This window comes from Crinia signifera, chromosome 3 (genome assembly GCF_055691185.1).
Source record: "Crinia signifera chromosome 3, ASM5569118v1, whole genome shotgun sequence".
In the NCBI taxonomy this organism is placed as follows: domain Eukaryota; kingdom Metazoa; phylum Chordata; class Amphibia; order Anura; family Myobatrachidae; genus Crinia; species Crinia signifera.
Genome location: NC_139219.1, coordinates 247200929 through 247222009, shown reverse-complemented (window position 1 = coordinate 247222009; position 21081 = coordinate 247200929).

Here is a 21081-nt window from a genome sequence, read left to right as displayed (position 1 = left end):
AAAACATATAGACAAAGAAAAGATATCAGTGTCCTGGGCGCTATGGTTGGAGAGATGTAAGTTGGTAGCACTTACACTTTTTCGTGAATCATATAGAGAACAGAGTACCCTCTCTTGTTTTAGGAGATAATCTGTATCTCAATAGTCCAATAGTTTGTATGCTCCTGATGAAGGACCCAAAGGTCTGAAATGCATTGAGCAGCTGTACCCATGGCTGGAGGACAGTATCGTTTTATTTGGGAGGACCATCCATACCGCTATAATTATTGAATAAATTGTTCCCCCTGTTGCACTATTTCTTTTCTTTTTTAGAAAGTACCTAAAGAAAAGAGTGAATTATACAAACTATTGGACATGTGAAATTGAAGTGATAGTAAAAGGGATAGGGGAAATTATATGTGATAAGACTTACCTAGGTAAGAGGTAATAATAAATGTGGAGGGCGCTACATATATACTAAACAAACTACCTAGGTAAGAGGTAATAATAAATGTGGACCTAGGTAAGAGGCTAATAACCTCCAATGCAATATAGCAAAGATATTAAAAGGTCTAGCATTTATATTTAGTGTGCACCTGCAAACTCCTCCTCCTGCTTGCTGCACTACAGGTCTCAGCAGGTAGCACCTCATATGTCCAGGGTGTGCAGTTTAGGGCCCCTTCGCCCATGTACGGTATATTACTCCCATGTGTATTAACTTTACAAGATCCCTGCATCTGGACCAAAAATGCCAAAGGCCAATACTTGCCAACCAAGGTTGTGAGCCATTATTTTCGAAAAGCCTAGAACATTAGTCTCTCCCCTGCAATCTAAGTAGTCTGCACTGCTAGCTCCTCATTGCTTTTATCCAACTTTCCACCCAATTATAATCCCTTCCTCAAGACCAGATGACATATGTTCAGCCCTTGACCAGTTGTCCAAATTCCTTTTGGGCAATTGCAGCAATAATTTTCATGAAATTGTTTGGATAAAAAAAAAGATCTTTCAGGGAATTACACAGACATCAAACTTACAAACTAGATTCACAAACTGTTCCGCATACCCTGCCTTAATGGTTTGTTTTTTCTCTTTTCCCCTCTTTTATTGCAGACACCGAACCATTAAACTCCCGCAGCATGGAACACTTTAGTAATAACTCAGATGATATTAGAAGTGCCACAGTGTCATCATATAAAGTGTGAAAACTTTGACCATAAATTTAGAGATGAGCAGTAAAATCAGAAGCTTGAAAACAAATGTCCTTAAAATAATTTACCGTGGATTTACGATTCAAACAACAGAATATATTGTGCTTTCTGAAAAAGCAATACAGGATTTTAAATGTTATTGAATTCAGATTCTCAGGACCAGAAATAATCTTTGCACTCAGTCTCGTAAAGTTGATGTTATAGGAATAAAATGCTGCCTCTTGCTAATTGCTTGTGTTTTGGTCTCATTTGCTCGGAGGCAATAAACCAGAAGAGCAAAGAGATCATTTCTCACGAAAACAATGTGAAAAAATATCATGCACAATCACACTGTGTTAGGGGTACGAAACAGTTGCTATTTTTGCTTTATTTTATACTACTGTATAAGCAATTATAATGGAAATATATCCTAGTGAGACCACAAAGTATATGTAATCCGCATACATTCTAGCAATCAAATCTGTTTCTATTGATTCTCCCAGGTGTCTGAAATATTCTAATGTATTTCAATATGCTAACTTATTACATTTTCTTTGTTCATTCATAAGCAATGGCGAAGATTTATCCAGATGAAAATACTGTAGGTTTCTTGCATGCAGTTTACTGTTTTGGGAGGTTAGAGACTGAAACAACTGAAGTGACAGTGCAAGCAAATAAAGGGAACTATGTTGTAGGGATCCATGTACATAGATTTGGGGAAATGTAATAGGGTCTGAGTTTGCAGAGGTTCAGGATTTTGTCTGACAAAGCCCTTATTTTTAAAGCGGCAATCATCAACAAGGCTAAACCAGATTGATTTTTTGCCTTGCAAATGATTACCATTTTAAAAATGCAGGTATTCTTAGACAAAATCCCAGACCTCCTTAACCCCTTCCTGACAGAGCCAGTTTTTGCGTTCCTGACAAAGCCATTTTTTTCAAATCTGACATGTTTCACTTAAGTGGGGATAACTTTTTTTTGCTTTTACTTATCCCAGTGATTTTGAGATTGTTTACTCGTGACACATTGTACTTCAAGTTAGTGGTAAATTTGGGTCGATACAGTCTGTGTTTTTTTGTGAAAAATACCAAAATGTCGTGAAAAAATGGAAAATTTTGCAATTTGCAAAATGTCACATTTTCTGCTTGTGAGACAAATAAACATACCACTCAAAATAGTTAATAACTAACAAAGACCATATGTCTACTTTATGTTGCAATCATTATTTCAACCTCCTTTTCATTTTTTTGGACACTAGGAGGCTTCAAATATGAATAGCAAATTCTCAAATTTTCAAGAAAATTTCAAACTCTGATTTTTTTAGGGACCAGGTCAGTTATGATGTGACTTTGAGTGACTTGTATGTGAGACACCCCCATAAATGATGCCATTTCAAAAACTGCACCCCTCACAGTATTCAAAACAGCATTTTGGAAGTTTGTTAACCCTTTAGGTGTTTCACAGGAATTAAAAGAAAGTGTAGGTGAAATTTCAAAATTTCATTTTTTTTGCAGATTTGCAATTTTAATACATTTTTCTAAGGAACACAGTAGATTTTACTAGAGAAATGTGACTAAAAATTGATTCCCCCAATTCTTTGGTTTTCATAAATATCCTATATGTGGCCCTAGTGTGCACGGTGACCAAACCACAGGCTTCATAATAGAAGGAGCACCTACTTGATTTTGGAGCCTCCTTTTTATGAGATTATTTTTTAGGCACAATGTAGGTTTCTAGGCACCATAAGATGCTAAAAGTTAGGTACCCCCCCACAAGTGACCCCATTTTGCAAACTACACCCTTCAGGGAATTCATCTAGGGGTATAGTGTACATTTCAAACCCCCAGGGGTTTCACCAATTGTGGTACAACTGGGCAGTGAAAATGAAAAAAATTAATTTTTCATTTTCACAGCTCAGTTGTATCAAAATTGGTGAAACCCTGGGGGGTTTGAAATGTACACTATACCCCTTGATGAATTCCCTGAAGGGTGTAGTTTGCAAAATGGGGTCACTTGTGGGGGGGTTCCACTGGGGTCATTCAACCAGAATCTGTGCTGCAAAATCCAAAAATCACTCCTTCCCTTCTGAGTCCTGCCATGCACCCAACTGGTATTTTTTGGTCACACATGAGGCATTGCCGTACTCGGGAGAAATTGGGGCACAGATTTTGGGGTGCTTTGTCTCCTTCATTCCTTGTGAAAATGAAAAATTTTGAGCCAGATCTGCATTTTTGTGTAAAAAAATGTAATTTTTTACAGAAAAATGCAGTTCTGGCTCAAAATTTTTTATTTTCACAAGGAATGAAGGAGACAAAGCACCCCAAAATCTGTGCCCCAATTTCTCCCGAGTACGGCAATGCCTCACGTGTGACCAAAAAATACCATTTGGGTGCATGGCAGGACTCAGAAGGGAAGGAGTGATTTTTGGTGGTGGAATGAATGGTGGGTGCTATGTCGCATTAGCAAGACCCCCGAAGCACCAATACAGTGGAACCCCCCCACAAGTGACCCCATTTTAGTCACCAGCTTTGGGAGGGGGGCTGGCGCTGCGGCTGGCGGGGGGTGGGAGGGGTGCTGGCGCTGCGGCAGCCGGGTGGGTGGGAGGGAGGGGGGCTGCCGGGTGGGAGGGGGGGGGGCTGGCGATCGGTGGTAATCGGTGCGGTATATACACACACACACACACACACACATATATATATATGTGTGTATATATATATATATATATATATATATACATATATATACACACACATATATATATATATATATATATATATGTGTGTGTATATATATATATATATATATATATATATATAAATATATTTTTTCAGTGCATATATTTAATTTTTAACTTTTTCTGCAGCTTGATGCTGCTGCTGCTGCTGCGGGGGGGAGGGGGGAGGAGGGCAGCGCTGCGTGCGCTCCAGACGCTCCGGGGGAGCCGGGGGAGCTGCTGCTGCTGCCGGGTGAGTGCCCGGCGGGTTCGAGGGGGGGCTGCACATCGGTGGTGATCGGTGCTGTACTTGACAGCACCGATCACCACCGATCCCTGTGTTACCGAGCGGCTTAGCCGCCGGTAACACAGGAAACGCTGTGAATGGCTGTTCAGATTTGGGCGGCGAGGGGGGATGTCTGCTGTCAGGGACAGCAGACATCACCTAACTGTCACTGCGTCTCTAGACGCAGTGACAGTTAGAAGTCATGACGTACATGTACGTCAAATGTCGGGAAGAACTTCCCGACCATGACGTACATGTACGTCAAATGTCGGGAAGGGGTTAAAGTCGGACCCTATTACACTTCCTGATTCAGTAGCGCACGCAGGGGGGATTTCTGAGTACCCAGAAACCCCCCAAGGAATATAAGGGATCCAGTCTGAAAGCTGAGGGTCCCCTCTTTCCATGGGTACAAGAATTTTAAAAATCGGCCCTAGGGAACCGGAGATAACTAACTTAAAAGCAGTGGTCCCCATCCAAGACTGTTAATTACACTCCCAGTCAGATATTTCAGTTTCTGTCTGACTTAGAGTTTTTCTGAGGGTATATTCCAAAAGCTGTGACTCTCCCTCTTTGATGGACACTAGTAGCTTGTCTCTACTGTTCCCAGAACCAGAGATATCAGCCTTCCAGCAGCTGGTTACTGCTCCAGCTCCACACACCTGGTATGTAGTTTTATATACTGATTGGCAGATTGCTCTGCCTCCTGAACTCTGATCCCCTAGTCCCCAATTTGGTAAGTGGGATTCTCTAGTTTTTAATTCCATTAAAATCTAAGAAATCTATTTCCGGGAACTGGAGATATCTGCAGTCGAGCAAGCTGTCCTCCCACCAGAAAATTATGAATAATAAGCCCACTCCACTATACACCCCTCCTCTGCATATTAAACATCCTCTACCACCCTGGAAGTTATGTATCAGGGCCCCTTCATTCATCCCAATGCCCCCTTCTCCCACCATCTGTGCAGTAAAGGGGTAATTAGTGGAAATTACTGATCCAGGCCCTACATGCTGAGCGGTTGATATAATACTCCTTACCACCCGCAGGACATCAAAGCTTCCGCTCATAGCACCCCCCTCCCCTACCACTGGAGGATAGGTAGGTGCCCAATACAGTGCTATGCCCAGGGGTCTACTCTGCTGTTATGTATATATATTTATATAATTATTATTATTTATATACATTTGGTCTATCTATAATACTTTAACTGACCGGCATATACTGGGTCACCTAAGTGTCCATCTCCATGCTTTGCTCTACCCCTCTCTGGAAACCCCCTTCTGAAAATCCTGCATTTGCCCCTGCTGATTGTGTCTTACCACAGTATCACAATTCATTCTATGCAGCAAGAGCTTACTTTACTTACTTGATATGATAAGTCTATGGGCGGTATTCAATGTGAATACCGGCGATGTGCAGCGAATCCTGTTTAGGATTCGCTGCACATTTGCCACTGGTCGCCGCGTTCCGGAGCCTCGCCGGCTCCGGTATTCAACGAGTCAGGGGCTCGCTGCCCCTGACCGGCGAATCTGAGCACCTGCGGCGAAAGCCGCAGGGAGCCTGAAGACGGTGGCAGGCAGGGAGATGGAAGTCTCACTGCCTGCCCCAGAGCGTATGTGGGGGGGAGGTGGGCTCCCCGGGTGCCAGGCAGCACAGGCTGCCCCCCGGGGTGCCAGCAGGGGACCGGGTATATTCACTACACCCGATCATGCATATGTAACGATCGGGTGCAGTGAATATATGAATATCTAATGAGAGGCTCGGCTCCGGCGCCCCCTGCTGGCTGGTCAGTGTAAAAAAAAATATATATATATTTTTTTAAATTAAATATATATTCATGTGCTTACAGCACATGAATAAAAATAGCATGCCCCTCCTCAGAATAAAATTCCTGATTTTTTTACACCAAATGTAAAAAACAAAACACTTTATTTTAAAAGTTCACATTCCACTTCACCATAAAAAGATAGCGTTTGCTACTCGGTGAATCATGGCGAAAAAAACCTTGAAATGTATTCGCCATCTGGTCATTGAATAGGGTGATTCACCGTTTTTGTCAAAAATTCGCCTTACAGCACAAAATCGCCATAAAAACCTGGCGAATCAGCCTCATTGAATACCGCCCTATGATGTAACCTGTGATGTTCTTGTCCTCTAGTGTGTGCCATAGGCACAATGAGACCTTTATAGGGATCTGAGTGTTTAAAAGTAGGAATCATGTATTGGGGAGTGTCACATTTGGTCTATACACAGTGAATTGTTGCTCTTAATGTTGGGCTGTTAAAAAGAGAACAGTCGTTCAGATGCAATGTGTCTGCATCTTAGAGAATGGTTTTACGGAGGTCAAAATGGAGAGCTCTAGAGGGATAAGATGGAGTGTGAGGTCAGAGATGGATTTTGTAACATGGGGGGAAATTTAATAGGATGACATATAAAGAAAGTGAGATTTGGTAAGAAATCTCCAGTTTTTTTTAAAGCGGTAATCATTTACACTGCAAAACCAGTTTGATTTTGCCAAGTAAAAGCCCCTGATGGACACTCTAACAGCCTGGGCCCACAGTACACACTAACTGAAACAGCACTTAGATGTACACTACTACACACTGACTGACACAGCCCCTTAGATCTACACTATAGTACACAGTACACACTAACTGATACAGACCTTGGATTGATATACACACTGACTGACAGCCCCTGATAGACACTATGATAGCACGGGCCTTTTAAAGGACTCCTACTGACAGTGCAACACAGCGAGCACCACACACATCAGAAGCATGCTGTAAAATGTTGCAGAGTCCCAGCCGTGGCCCCTTATATGTAAACCTACTTTAGGTTATACATGTATAGATATGAAATTGTAGTGTTAATATATTTATTGAAGTGATGTATATGTATTTACGTATATAGAATATATTTAATGGTGTACATGTATTATATGTATGGTATACTGGCATGCTGGCTTAAAAACTTGTAGAGCAATGAGCACAGCACTGGAAATTTCCAGAGCCCCATGAGACTCTTTAGGCTGTCAATCAGTGAGAACAAGGACTGCCCTTGAGCCAGTCAGTTGATCAGGCAGTTGACCAGTCAGCTGACTCTGTAAAGGGCTGCCAGAAACGCTGCTGGTTTTAGACTGACAGTCTCCCTTATCCAGCGCTTACCTTCTCTGATGCTGCATAGCTGTAAACATTGAGAGCTGTAGATATTTAGGCGCTATACTATGTGGCTGGGGAAGTGAGCCAGGAAGGAGTTACTACTTAGCAGAGCACCCCGCTCCCTGTCCAACTAAAACGCAAGCTGAACCATCTATCATCCGGTGCAGGCAGGAGGACTGTGGCCTAGTGCTACGAGTTGGGGAAGACAGAGGACGCGGAGACGTGACTGACAGTATTGCTCTGCCAAAGCCCGGAGGGAGTATCAGGTCACCGAGCCTCTGCTGAGCCACTAATGCAGGAGGTACTCACATCATCACAGCAGCAGCACCGCCCAGCCAGCAAAGGAGGAGCCGCTGAGCCGCAAATATAAAACATCATCATATCCCACTCAAGTGCAGCAGAGAAAGAGTTAAGGAGCCAGCAGACATAGGGTGAGATAAGACTAATTCACACTTCACAAAAAAGACAGCTTGTCTTACCCTCACATTTCACTCAAAGTCTGGACAGACAGCCAGATTTAAGTAACTGGAAACATTGTATATAAAAGAACTCTCAGAGACAGAGAAAAGGTTTGATTAGATTGGATACATCCATTAGTATCCAATACTAATACTTTTCAACTACTACATTCAGATAAATACACTTTCATTAGTTCAAAGCAAGACTGAACTGTATGCTTACATTTGGGCCCCAACATGCGCATATAATATTCTTTTAATGCTGGCCAGCTAAGGTGTTTTTTGTAATGCATGCAAGTATTTCTGTATAGGATTTGGGAGGATTAGAGGGTACTGTATTGTAGTGTATTAAGAGCATGAAAATGTATTGTATGTTATTATTGATATGTTCCTGTATGCTTATGTATTGATAAATAGAAATTGTTTTAAACTTACGGGTTAGCCAAGTTCATTAGGGAGTAACATTATAGGATAGGCAGATACTTAATAAGATGAGTGTTTCCCAGACGACACTAACTAAATAAAGTTTGTGTGGAGGCACTTAGTTACTTAGTTGTACCCTTTACATAGTAAAAGATTAAAGGGGTTACATATATATATTCGCTAAGTCCCACAAGAATCTGACACATCACAATGACGTTCGGCAGAGCCTGGCAGCAACTTCTCAAGCCAGGCTCGGATGGGGCTCGGATATGGTATGTTCAGAGCCGTTCGGATTCCGGGAAATCCGGTCCTCTCATCAGTAATTAAAATCTTCTACCATTTACAATCTTTTGTGTACCTTAAGAGGCCATGTAGTATTTGATGATTGCCTGCTTGTTTGTGTAACATATGAAAGTCCATGTTCCAAACTTGTCCATCTTACTTTTGTGACTCCTTACAACCAGTGATGTGTAATGGAGGAGAGGGAAGTTTGTATCTGTTTGGGAGGGGGAGCAGGTGTTTTGTGACGCTAGTCAGCTAGTCAGCTGATGCAATGAGAAGCAACGATTAAGTAGCCACTTTTGATTTGTGAGGTCACCTCTTCAGCAGAATTCATTAGTGTGGCTTACAAGAAGAATTTTATTTACATTACAACACTGACAGATCTACAGCACTTGGACAGGAAATTATTTTTTTAAGGGAAATTAATGTTCGCATCCAAATAAAGTTGACCTGATTGATTAAAATCAATACATTTGATTCTTTGAAGTAACTTGTGTTTACATTTAATTCGGTACTTCTGTATTATCACGGCGCCCGTGAAATCAGCCGAAAATTGGCCGCAAATCGCATGCAAAAATCGGATGCGATTTAGCGGACAATTTTCTGCAGATTTTCTGCCGATTTGAATGCTATTCCATCCTTGCACACCCGCACTATCCAAGTCAGCCCAAAGCGTGGCAAGCGGACGCGGCACACGTCCTCCAGACCTATTCATACCCCTACTATCCACGTCGGCGTGGAGTTGATTTTATAAAGCATGGCGAGCCACCGAGCCCGTAGCGTGGCGAGTGCAGCGAGGGGACGCATAAAACGATCCCGAATAGTGGTGAGTGCAGCGAGCCCCGCGAGGGGACACGGATTACTTGACGTGTATTCTGCGTCCGCTCGCCATGCTTCGGGATCGTTTTTCGTGGCCGCTCGCCATGCTTCGGGCTCGGTGGCTCGCTGTGCTCGCCTTTATAAAATCAACTTTATAAAATCAACTCCACGCCGACTTGGATAGTGGGGGTATGAACAGGTCGGGAGGACGCGTCAGTGGCTTGCGTCCTCTCGCCACGCTTCGGCTCACTTGGATAGTGGGGGTGTGCAAGGATGGAATAGCATACAAATTGGCAGGAAATCGCTGAAGATCGTCCGAAAATCAGCCGCAAATTGGCCGTTAAATCGCATCGCGGATCAAATCAGCCGCAAATCGGCCGATTTAGATTAAATCGGGCGCCGTGATAATACGCAAGTACCTTTAATTCTATTTTATATCATAAATATGATATAAAACCTGACCTGACGTAAGCCTGGCACATAGTATAGGGGAAAATTTACTAAGATGGGTTTAAGTTCTACTAAGCTGAGATTTTTTCCCATAGCAACCAATTTCTTATTTATCTACTTCTTATTTATTTAGCACCTTCTAGACGATAATAGTTAGAATCTGATTGGTTGCTGTGGGCAACATCCCATCTTCAATAGAACTCCCACCTTAGTAAATTTACCCCTGTGAGATGTCTCTGAGAACATACTGTATGCACATAAATGTGCTTCCCTGATAATGTTCTGTACGTTAATGCTCCCAACTGTACAGAGGCCCCTAGTCTGTTATAACCTGATTTACTTTTGAAATATTCTACATTACTTTTATTTCCATAATGCATTTTCAGTCCCTTCTAGTTTTAACAATTTTAATGCAATCTCTTTTTTCCCATTATAACATCCAATTCTTTCTTATTTAACTAAACTGAATACACTTTTCTGGTCTACAAGATGCAGTGCTTTTCTGAGCCGATACATCTTTGCCTTTCTAAAATGTATATATTTTTTTCAGTTCCTGAAAATGTATTATTGAATCTGAAGTCATCTGTTATAATGTAGTGATCAGTAGTCCCTAAATAACCTCATTGCCTGTACATTATACAGTACATAATAATAGGGTTCATTTACAGTAGATAACTGATAAGCAACATGTTTGTACTGTTAGCTTCTTATGTAACCAGCTCAACAAATCTAGAACAAAGTTTATACCATGTTTGCATCAGGAGTAACTAGTGGGTATACTGGGGCAATATCATGAACATAGGAATGGCAATTTGGAATGGGGGGGGGGTGTCTGAGAGGGGGTGCTTACTAAAGACCTAGGACAGGTAGGAAGAGCCCAGATTAGCTGCCCCCCCCCCCTTTTGTGGTGCCGAGAAAACATTTCCATTTTATTTTTGAAGGGCATGTCCATGCTTCCCCTGATTTTGCCATTACCCCTCCTCCCTCATCAATATCTGAGACTGTAATAGCTCACGGCAGCCCTGGTTGGGAAGCCACCAGTTGAAAGCCTTTGAAAGAGCCAGAGTGCATTCAGTCTTAGGTCCTTTTTCTGGTTCACTCACAAAGGCAAATTCCTTCTCAAATGGGCAAAACCATGTGCACTGCAGGTGGGGCAGATGTAGCAAATGCAGAGAGAATTAGATTTGGGTGGGGTTTTACTTCAAAGTGAGATCTATATTGCAGTGTAAAAATAAAGCAGCCAGTATTTACCCTGCACCGAAACAAAATAACTCACCTAAATCTAATTCTCTCTGCACATGTTACATCTGCCCCCCCCCCCCCCCCTGTAGTGCACATGGTTTTGTCCATTTGAGAAGGAATTTGCTTTTGCGAGTGAACCAGAATAAGGACCTTATTTAGAAAAATTGTGCTGTTGGTCACTGAGAATTTTTCTAAACTTTTTGAGAGCATTATCATTTATTATTTGTATGGTTAAATCTGTTCCCCTACAATGTGGATTCTCTATGTAGTATTAAGGATCATTTAGAGGTGGAAATGTTCAAAAAAAAGTAATAGTTTAGATAAGCTAATGAATATATAGACAGATTGGTCTTAAAAGCAAAGATTAATATTATAATAACCAATACATAGCAATCTGTTGTCATTGACCATATGACTGATTCATTGCTCCCAAAGCAATGAGGAAAGTGATGCATCAGATGTATGGATCACATCTACTCTGAAAGGCAGCGCAGTAAAAGAAGCCACGCTGGGATTAAAATTGAAAATATGTCACATTAATTTCCAAATAAAAGATCATATCATATTTATTATTTAAATCAGATTATCCAAAACTCTCAACATATTGCTTTAGACATAGATCATACAAAAGATCTGTCTCTTATAAATTAATAAGAAATTACATATCAATCTGTATATCAAGGAACAGAGCTATCATATATTTTAATTGTATAATAAAATCCTAGTCATATAGACTGTGATAAATGACTGTATAATCAGAAGACTGGAAATAGACTCTGTCCCATCACATATGCTAAGGATATGTCACCATTTCAAAGGCTTTTCATCATAAAAGAGATGAGTCTCAGTGCAACCTAAAATGCCCTTGGAGTAACATTTCGGGTACAGGTTTCATTAAGGTTGCATTGAATATACATGGCATATTTTAGATCCGATGAATGGCTACTTAAGGAAGTTATTTATGAACATTGCCTGGTTTCAGCTACCATTTATAATTTTACATGCATGCATATTCAGCTGCTTATGCAGGAAATAACTTTTTTTTAGTACTAAGGAGATTATTTAATGTGCTTTTTCTGTTTTCACCAGTGGAGGTTTTTACCTATGGGCTGCCGTGCCCCCCCCCCTCCTTTCAACCTGTGTTTGCTGTGGCCTGCAGGTTGCATGTCCCCCATTGATGTAATGGGGGTCATTGGATGACCCGGTATACCCATTTACACCGCCCTCTACCCAGGTCCTAGCCGTGTTCTACCCAGGTCAGGATCTGGGTAGAAGTCCCATGTAAAGGGACATGGCGTGTCCCATTTACACCGCCGCTGACCCGGGTCTGACCCGCCGAAGACCCGGTTTTGCGGCGGTGTAAAAGGGGTATGAGTGATCCGTGCTTCATTTCTAAGCAATCTAGTCAGAAAGCTTAAGCTGTACACACGGTGCAATAAATTGCTCAGTGTCCCTTTTTCATCAGTGACCACAGATGGTCGTTGATGAAAAAGAGACTCTGCTGGGGGAACCGGAGGGGGAAATAGCTGGTCACAGGAGCATGCTCCTGCGACCACGACAATTAGGTACTGAACATGGGAGCGCACAGCTGGCGATTTATCGCCCACAGCACATACAAATCACTGGCAATATGGTCGCTCAGCAACCATATTGCCAGCGATACAGTATGTGCTACAATTGCACCGTGTCTTATAGCTTTAGAAATGGTGGATCACCTCTGTGATAACAGATTTCACAGTAATAAAGCAATAGATATGCTGCATACCTGCCAGTATGGCAAAGGAAAAAGGATGCCAGTCAACAAGGTCAGAGTAAGTATGCTAAAACCATGGATAGGGATGTAATGGATGAATAGGTTTTTGAATATGGTTTGCCTAGGAATAATTACTCTTTCAGAAATGTATACTCATCCTCAAAGAGGCCATGTTCTTTGCTACTGACCTAGGGCCTCAAAGAGCTGAATGGGTACTTTTCTGGGGGGTGAAACATCTAATCACAGGAGGCTTAGCTTTCCCTCCTGGATTTGCAAATCTAGAGGAAAGCGCACTGGCAGAGGAGACTGCTGCTGGTGGTAGCAGCTTCCCTGTCTCCACTGGAGCCTTGCACACAGGTGGGGAAAGAGGTTGATGACAGACAGGTAAGAGGGGGCAGTAGACCCAAGCCCGTCCAACAAGCCAAGTTCACGTAATTAGTCTCTGCCCAGCTCCCTTCCACTCTCAGTGGCCCTGGTTACAATTGCTTTTTTAAATTGTACATTAAAACATAATGCCAGCAGTCACTGTTTTGAAGTATTTTTTCCCGGTCAAGGTGCCCATATACCTAATGATTTATTGTCCAATCTGACTGGTTGGAACACAAATTTGGTAAGTTATGGGAGCAAATGACAGTTGACATTTACTTCGAAATCCTGGAAAACTGACAAAAAACACTCATTTAGAGATTACCAGATTTTTGGTCCAACCAGCCAGATTGGATAGAAATCTTTTGGTGTATGGCCATCTTAACTTTCAGAACAGCAATAGGCTTAGTTACAGTCCATTTTCCAAGTGAATGATTGGCTAGTTTGAGCCCTGCTTTATAACATATGCTAATGAAAGCCCAAAGTTTATGCGGAGCAATGAAAGGTACACACTAGGATGATGGATTGGCCTTCTGGGTGATCCGCCGGCCTATCTACCTGTCAGCTGTGACATCAGGCACCATACATCAGATTGATGATTTGTAAGTGAGTATGCATTTACCAATCATCGGTAAAATGTATTGCATCCGATGTCACAGCTGGGTAGGCATTTCTATGTACCCACCGAGTTGTAATGTCAGTCACCTCTGCAGCAAGTGTACAGGTGCTGGAATATTTGCAAATTGGTCAATGGCTGTGTTGCACAATCGTTGCAATATATCTGTGAATTACTTTATTCACAGAAATAGTAACATAGTAATATAATAACATATTAATTAAGGCTGAAAAAAGATGTTAGTCCATCAAGTTCAACCTATCTAACTTGTAACTACTGACTTCAGTAAGTCATATCTAAAGGATTCCCTTAGTGGTCAAAAATGCATCCAGTTTTGATTCAAATTCATTAACAGTATTTACTGTCACCACCCCCACTGGCAATGAGTTCTAGAATTTGACTGCTCTAATGGTGTTAGAATCTTCTTCTTAATTCAGAACGGAATTTATTTTCTTCAAGCCTCAGTACATGCCCATGTGTCCTAAGTATAGGCCTGTTAGTGAATACATCATCTCCCAGTTCCGTATGATTCCCAATCCTGTATTTAAACATACGGTACTTGTTTCCTAGCACGGCCACAATCGGGGGTAATCGTGTACCTTAACTTAAGGTACACGATTACCCCCGATGGACCCGATTTCCTTTGAAATCAGGTCCATTTAGCCGGCTAGGCACAATATCGGGGGCATCGCGTCGGTCGGGACCATTAACAATGGTTCCGACGCGACCGAAGCGATGCCCCCGATTTCCCCATAGGCTTCAATGTTAAAAAATATTTTAACATTGAAATCGTGTCGGGAAAGGTAAAATATCGGGGGCATCGCGTCGGTCGGGACCATTAACAATGGTCCCGACGCGATGCCCCCGATTTCCCCATAGGCTTCAATGTTAAAAAATATTTTAACATTGAAATCGTGTCGGGAAAGGTAAAATATCGGGGGCATCGCGTCGGTCGGGATGCGTATACCTGTGAAGTTATACGTGTCCCCTCGCGGGGCTCGCTGCGCTCGCCACGCTTCGGGCTCGGTGGCTCGCTGCGCTCGCCACACTATTCTATTCTCAACTCCACGCCGACGTGGATAGTAGGGGAATGAAAAGGTCGGAGGACGCGCACCGCCGCCCCTCGCGGGCTCGCTGCGCTCGCCACGCTTCGGGTTGGCGTCTATCGTGGGGTGGGGTGTACGCCGGGACATTTGGGGGGGTTGGGAATATTTTACATTGAATTCAATATAAAATCGGGTCCCAGGGACCCGATTTACATTTCATTAAAAAAAAAAATTGGGTCCAAAATCAGTCGGTCGCGTCGATCGCATCGCATGCGACCAAATCGCATGCGATGCGATCGACCCGATTTTTCCGACACGACCACCCCGATGTAAATCGGTGTGGCCGTGCTAGGAAACAAGTACCAAACATACTAATCATATCACCTCTCAACCTCCATTTCTCCAGTGAAAACATATTCAGCCTGGTTAGCCTAACTATGTATACTAGTGATTCAAGACATTTTACTAGCTTAGTCGCCTTTCTATCTACCTGTTCCAATATATATATACATATTGCTGAAAAACAACCACCGATGTGCCAACGATATATTGGCCCCAGTCACTTGAATGGCCAAAATATCAGTAATGTATGTTGTATCAGATTGTTGCCTATTAATAAACATGTATGATTTGTTATTAATCCACAGCCGTGCAAGGTTTTTCACAGATCCCTGCTATGCTGCAACATGGTAGCAAGGGTGTATGAGGAATACTGTTATAATGGACAGACATACATTTACCTTTGCTGTGCAGAGCCCCTCTGAGAGTGTCCAGTCAATTATCTCATGCACTGAGACTGTGCTACAATATGTGCTCCCTGGCTATAAAGAACAGAGTTATAGCAGTGTTGCATTGTCTGACAAACTTTGGCATTACTGCTGTAGGGATAGAAGTCACCATGTGGGAGTCAGCTTTGTGTGCTGTAGTAAAAACAGATGATTCAGCACACATCTGCATTGATTAGGTGCACTTGTATCAAGTTGTAGAACGAATAATAGCTGATACTCAAAATGCAAAGATATTTACCACTCTGAATGCTAAAAGTGGAGTTTGCTACTGTATGTCTCATTGGAGAAGGAGTCATCCATGCTGACCATGCTCATGACACCAGTGGACAAGTATGGCTTCCTTTGAATGTATTACAACATATGCACTGGCATAATTCCAACGCTGCATTGACGACAACCTTGTGAGATCATTGAGGATGACATTCTTCCTGTTTGGTGTTCTGGAAAAACACAACATACATCACTGCAAGGTTCTCCAAAGAATCTGAGAAATCAACAAGCAGTTATCCAGTGTCCAGAATCTTTCAGGTAGTGTTTAGCGTCAATGAGGTCCCATATGCTTCCCATCTTCTATTTTCAGAGGTTTGTTAAGATGGATCCTGCAAAAATACGGGCTATTCAATACATACCTACCGCCACAGATAAGTTGAGTTTACAGTACTGTTTGCTTATGACCAATTACTATTCAAAATGTCTGCCACATTACACTGAGGTTACCGCCCCACTCTATACGTTTTTGCACAACTACATTGAATGGTGTTGGTTGGGCACTCTTGATGCTATTACTTACCTCAATGCTATGCTCACTTCCAGCCTGCTGCTACAATTTCTTGATGTGCATGATCCTATTGTGATCTTTGCCAATTCCTGCTAGCATGGTCCTGGTGCTATCTGTAGTGTAACAAACCCTTTAGTTTTGATTCCGGAGCCATTACTGAGACTTAATTGCTTTACAATCTTAATTTTTTTTTCATCAAAAGTTTCATGAGTTCATCTGACAATACTTGCAGTTCATATGTTGTTAGATCCAGATGTTCACCAGTGAGTGGGACATCTCATACTGTATGTCACCAGCAGTCTTTACTATACACAGTCCAATGTACTACCTGAAAAGGCAGTACGTTCTGCAAACCATCTGTTCAACAGATGTTATAATGATGGTTCTGACATTTTATTACACTCCTCATTTTGACAACTACTCATAGAGATGGACTTCATTGTCCTGCTCAATGTCTTCTGTCCATGTACACCGGCACCATCATTACCACTACCAAAGTTTAAACTTAGACTACAAGTTTAGAGTAATGTACAAGATACTCTGCAGAACTCCAGGTTGTAGAATAAAGCCACTCACAGTAAAAATCCCATCGCTTAAGACTGTTGTACCCTAAGCAGATCATCTGCATCCAGATCCCTGTCAGGTATGACAAAGTCGTGTCTGTACCGAGATCTTCCAACAGGACCAACAACTATGTAGTACATTACTACATTCTGACTGTATTTTTTTTATATACATTTTGTTGGTAAGATGACAGGAACATAAACGAAACCATATAAAGACCTACGCAGGGGTCTCAGTATGCTGCACAGAAAACTTTTGGAACAAGAAAAATTCAGAACAACATTACAATGCATATGTAATTCATTTGTTCAGGAAAAAATAACATTAAAATAACTATTTGCATAAGAAAACTCCATTGTGTCATCTAATTTTATTTATTTTTTGTTAAAGGGAAAATAATAAATGTTTACAGGGCATAAAGCCACAAACTAAGGATAGCTAAGCTAAAACAAAGACTAAAAGAAGAAAGAGAAATAATTAGCAGGTAAAAAAGAAGATAGTAGGAGGAAGAAAAGAAAATTAGAAGTAATAGTAGGAGAAAGGGGGGGGGGGGGAGTAGACAGGTCAACCCAACTGGCCTGCCCAAAATGCAAAGATAGGAATTCAAGTTGGGCAAGACCACCATATATGTAAAATGTGTTATCCACATTTCTACATCTCCAACACAAGGGAGAGATCTCAGAATTAATTTTGTTAAGTCTAACTGGGACATAATACCACCTATAGAACAATTTAAAAGCATTTTCTTTCAGTCTAACAAGAATAGAATTAGAGGCACCTTCGAGTGTTTCCCCCGTCAGATTTCCATGACTTTTCATGAGAGTCTTCGGTTTCTGTGGAGTGAGAAAATAGCAATGCGTATAGAGTAGATATGAGCCCTTTAGTGGAAGCTTTACTAAAAAAACTCATTTTCTGCCGAAGAGAGGGGAGTGGGAGTGGGAAAAAGATCACATGGAAGTCAGTCTTTTACCCAGCTGTGGGGAGGAGTCTAGGCAGCTTTTGTGTCCATGACCAAACAAACTCAGTGATATTAAGCAAGGGGTCCACAAAGCCAGTATTGGTGGAAGCCGTCCCTCGCAGTGTGGGAATAAAGGGTACCTGGAAACTTTCCTTAATAGCTGGTCTGGAACTATGATGGAATTGTATCCTTGGTGTGCAGTATTAAAGGTCCAATCAGAATATAGGCTCAAGTTAAAAAACATTCTCAGGCAAGCTCCTGTGTGAGATCATTAAGCAAACTGATGCTGCCATTCTGCCAGCAATTAAAAGTAGTGGGAAAACACCCAGGTCGAAAGCGAGGGTTGTCGATTAGTGTAATCAGAGGGCTGGGATGTGGGGCTAATTTAGATTGCCTGTTGGCTGAGTCCCAGACATCCACACAGTTCGATAATTAGCAACCGAATTAGGGTGGGTAGATCTAGGTAACCACAGCAAAGAGGATAATCTAGGTAACAAGTGGATCTGACAGTATTTATTATGAGCGCAACACCCATGCTCATGAACAATAAGTCAACTGAAGTAGCAACTATTGGACTACTGTACAGTCCCATGCCCTTTCCTAATAGTGAAATTGTGAACCTATTCAAACACTGCACTCACCACTAGCCTTTCTTCTTTGTTACCAGCAGTGAGAGTATATCAAGCTCTTGAAAATTCCAGGCCTATGCTAGAATTTTTGTTGTAAAAAAAGAAAGACACTTCTATGCGGCGCTCGATAACACATACACAGTACAATTACTCCCAGGGATTATATGAGACAATAGCATAAAAATAATAGCATAAAAATAATATATTAACTTAAAACGCAAAGAAAGTGCACACTCAGTAGCTGCTTATGTAAAAATCTCACCGAGAGTAAAACTCCTCATACGCTCCCAAAGATTAGTTGAGCAGAAAATAATTTATAGGAGAACCATATAATTCATATGGGGTAATTTATATAAAGTGGAAGTTGCATTCACTGGGCTATTTTTAGCCAAGCACATTCGGCTGTCTCCAGACTCCCAGTGTCCCACTAATAATGTGCATTAAATGCCTCTGCCGCTGCATATGACCATAATTAGTGGAGCGGCTTTCCCGGCTTACTGGATAGTATGCTTGGTCGCACTAAGTCCCGTTGTGCAGGGGATATCTGGAGTTTCACCTTGGCTGGTCCATGCAGTGGACTCCCCCACTCATCTGCTATTTAGATCGTCCTCTGGCCAGTGCTGTGATAACTTTAGCACAGCTGTGTTCTCAGTCAGCGCACGGCCATAATGAGTGGTTAAGCTGGCGGGCATCAGTAAAAAGGCTCCACGATGTCTGATCTCACATCATCTGCAATTTAACGCATTTCACTGCTCACATGATGGCTTTTTTTTTTTTAAAAAGCAGAATATGCTAGAATTTGTGTTGTTGTGCATCAAATACTAGTCACACTGCCCAGAACCACACACCTGTTTATTGTGCTTTGTTAAAAAAGCCTTGTGGAGATTTACACACAGACCACTTTCCTTCATAAGTGCATCAGAAGAAAGGGGCACACAGTCTCTGCCTGTCTCCAAAGAAACACAGGGCACAGCCTACAATAACCAGACACACAAGGCTACCAGCTCTGAAATTCTGGAGGTTTCTACTCATTTTGCAACATCTAGCACCTATAGGTATACAGTTTTTTTTTGCCACTGGGAGTTAAACCACTGGGGGATGGGATGATTTGGGCTTTCTCTTTATTGGCCACATGTACAAAGCTTGAAAAGTGATAACATGGAAAGTGATAATGCACCAGCTACCTACATGTTATTTTTCAAACACAGCCTGTGACATGACAGTTAGGAGCTGATTGGCTGGTGGTTTATCATTCTACATTTTATCACTTTTCAAGGCTTAGTACATTGTCCCTCTCTGACAAAACACTATTGTCTGTCTCCCAAAATAAGCACAGTATTAAGTAAAATAGTATGGAAGCCTGTTCTTGTCCTTGAAGTATGATAGCTAGTGCAAACTTCTAAGCTAACATGATCCCTATTGGGGTCTTAAACAAAATATGACCATTTGGAGCTTTAATATGTTTTTGCTCCAGGCTTATAAGGTCTTTAATTCTGCAATAATAATGTTCTAACTTTTACATCATTTACTTTTACACCCGTGCAACTGTATTTTTTAATTATAATCTATTGTAGTAAAAACACAATGTACATAATTAAACTAAATTAAACCAATACAGAAACACTCATGTAGCGCATCTGCCAAGGAGAACAAGAGCTAATTATCAGTAAAACTCGATTTGTGACTTTCTTCTCAAACTCAGCTGAAGTGTAGCCCTAATAAAATATTAGGTCAGTCGTTAACTCTGTCTTCAGACATTATCGTTATGAGCATTAAAATGTTACATATCACAAACTACTTCCTGCATTCCCCTGGGTATAATACAGTGTAGACATTATTATGTATTGCATCTTAATTTCATTATCTTAATAAAACTGGTAATGCAATCACATCATCAACCTCGACTGAACATAGACATGTACTGTAAGCGATGAAAGATTTCTTCCTCCAGTCCTTTACAGCTCCCCACCTCTCCACATTGTCTTTGATTAAGCAGCATGGACAATTTATCATTATAAGAAAAGATTTTAAAAGGGAAATTTGAACTACAAGCCTTTTTCCTTGTATAATACATCTTTTAGAAGAATAAAGTAATAATATACTTAACCCAGTTATTGTGCTGTCAAAAATTTACAAAAAATTAGCTTAACCTTTTGCCTGGTGGTACGGTTTTGTCAAGAAATAAGTTGATATAAATTACATGCCTTAGAATATGGACAAAGCAAATAATTCAAGTCATTACAGTGTAGATATGCATTTGTTTGAAGCCAGAATGTACAGATGGAGCACCTCTCAGCCAGCGCTGGGGATCGCTAGAATGTCCCCGCTGGCGATCGCCGGCGGAGAGGCGCTCCATCTGATTGGGATGCATGAGCGTCTCACACGCACACGCGTCACAGTTTTCATGCAGTGGGGGACGCGAACCCTGCCCGTCTCCACTTCAGGTAGACGGGCAGGGGTAGGGGGGTGGGGGAGGCAGTGGGGACCGGCGAACAGCGACAGGGAGGCAGCGGATGGCAGCAGAGAGCTCCATTGGAATGGGGCAAGAGAGCATCTCGTGCGCGCGTGCCCCCTTCTGACAGATG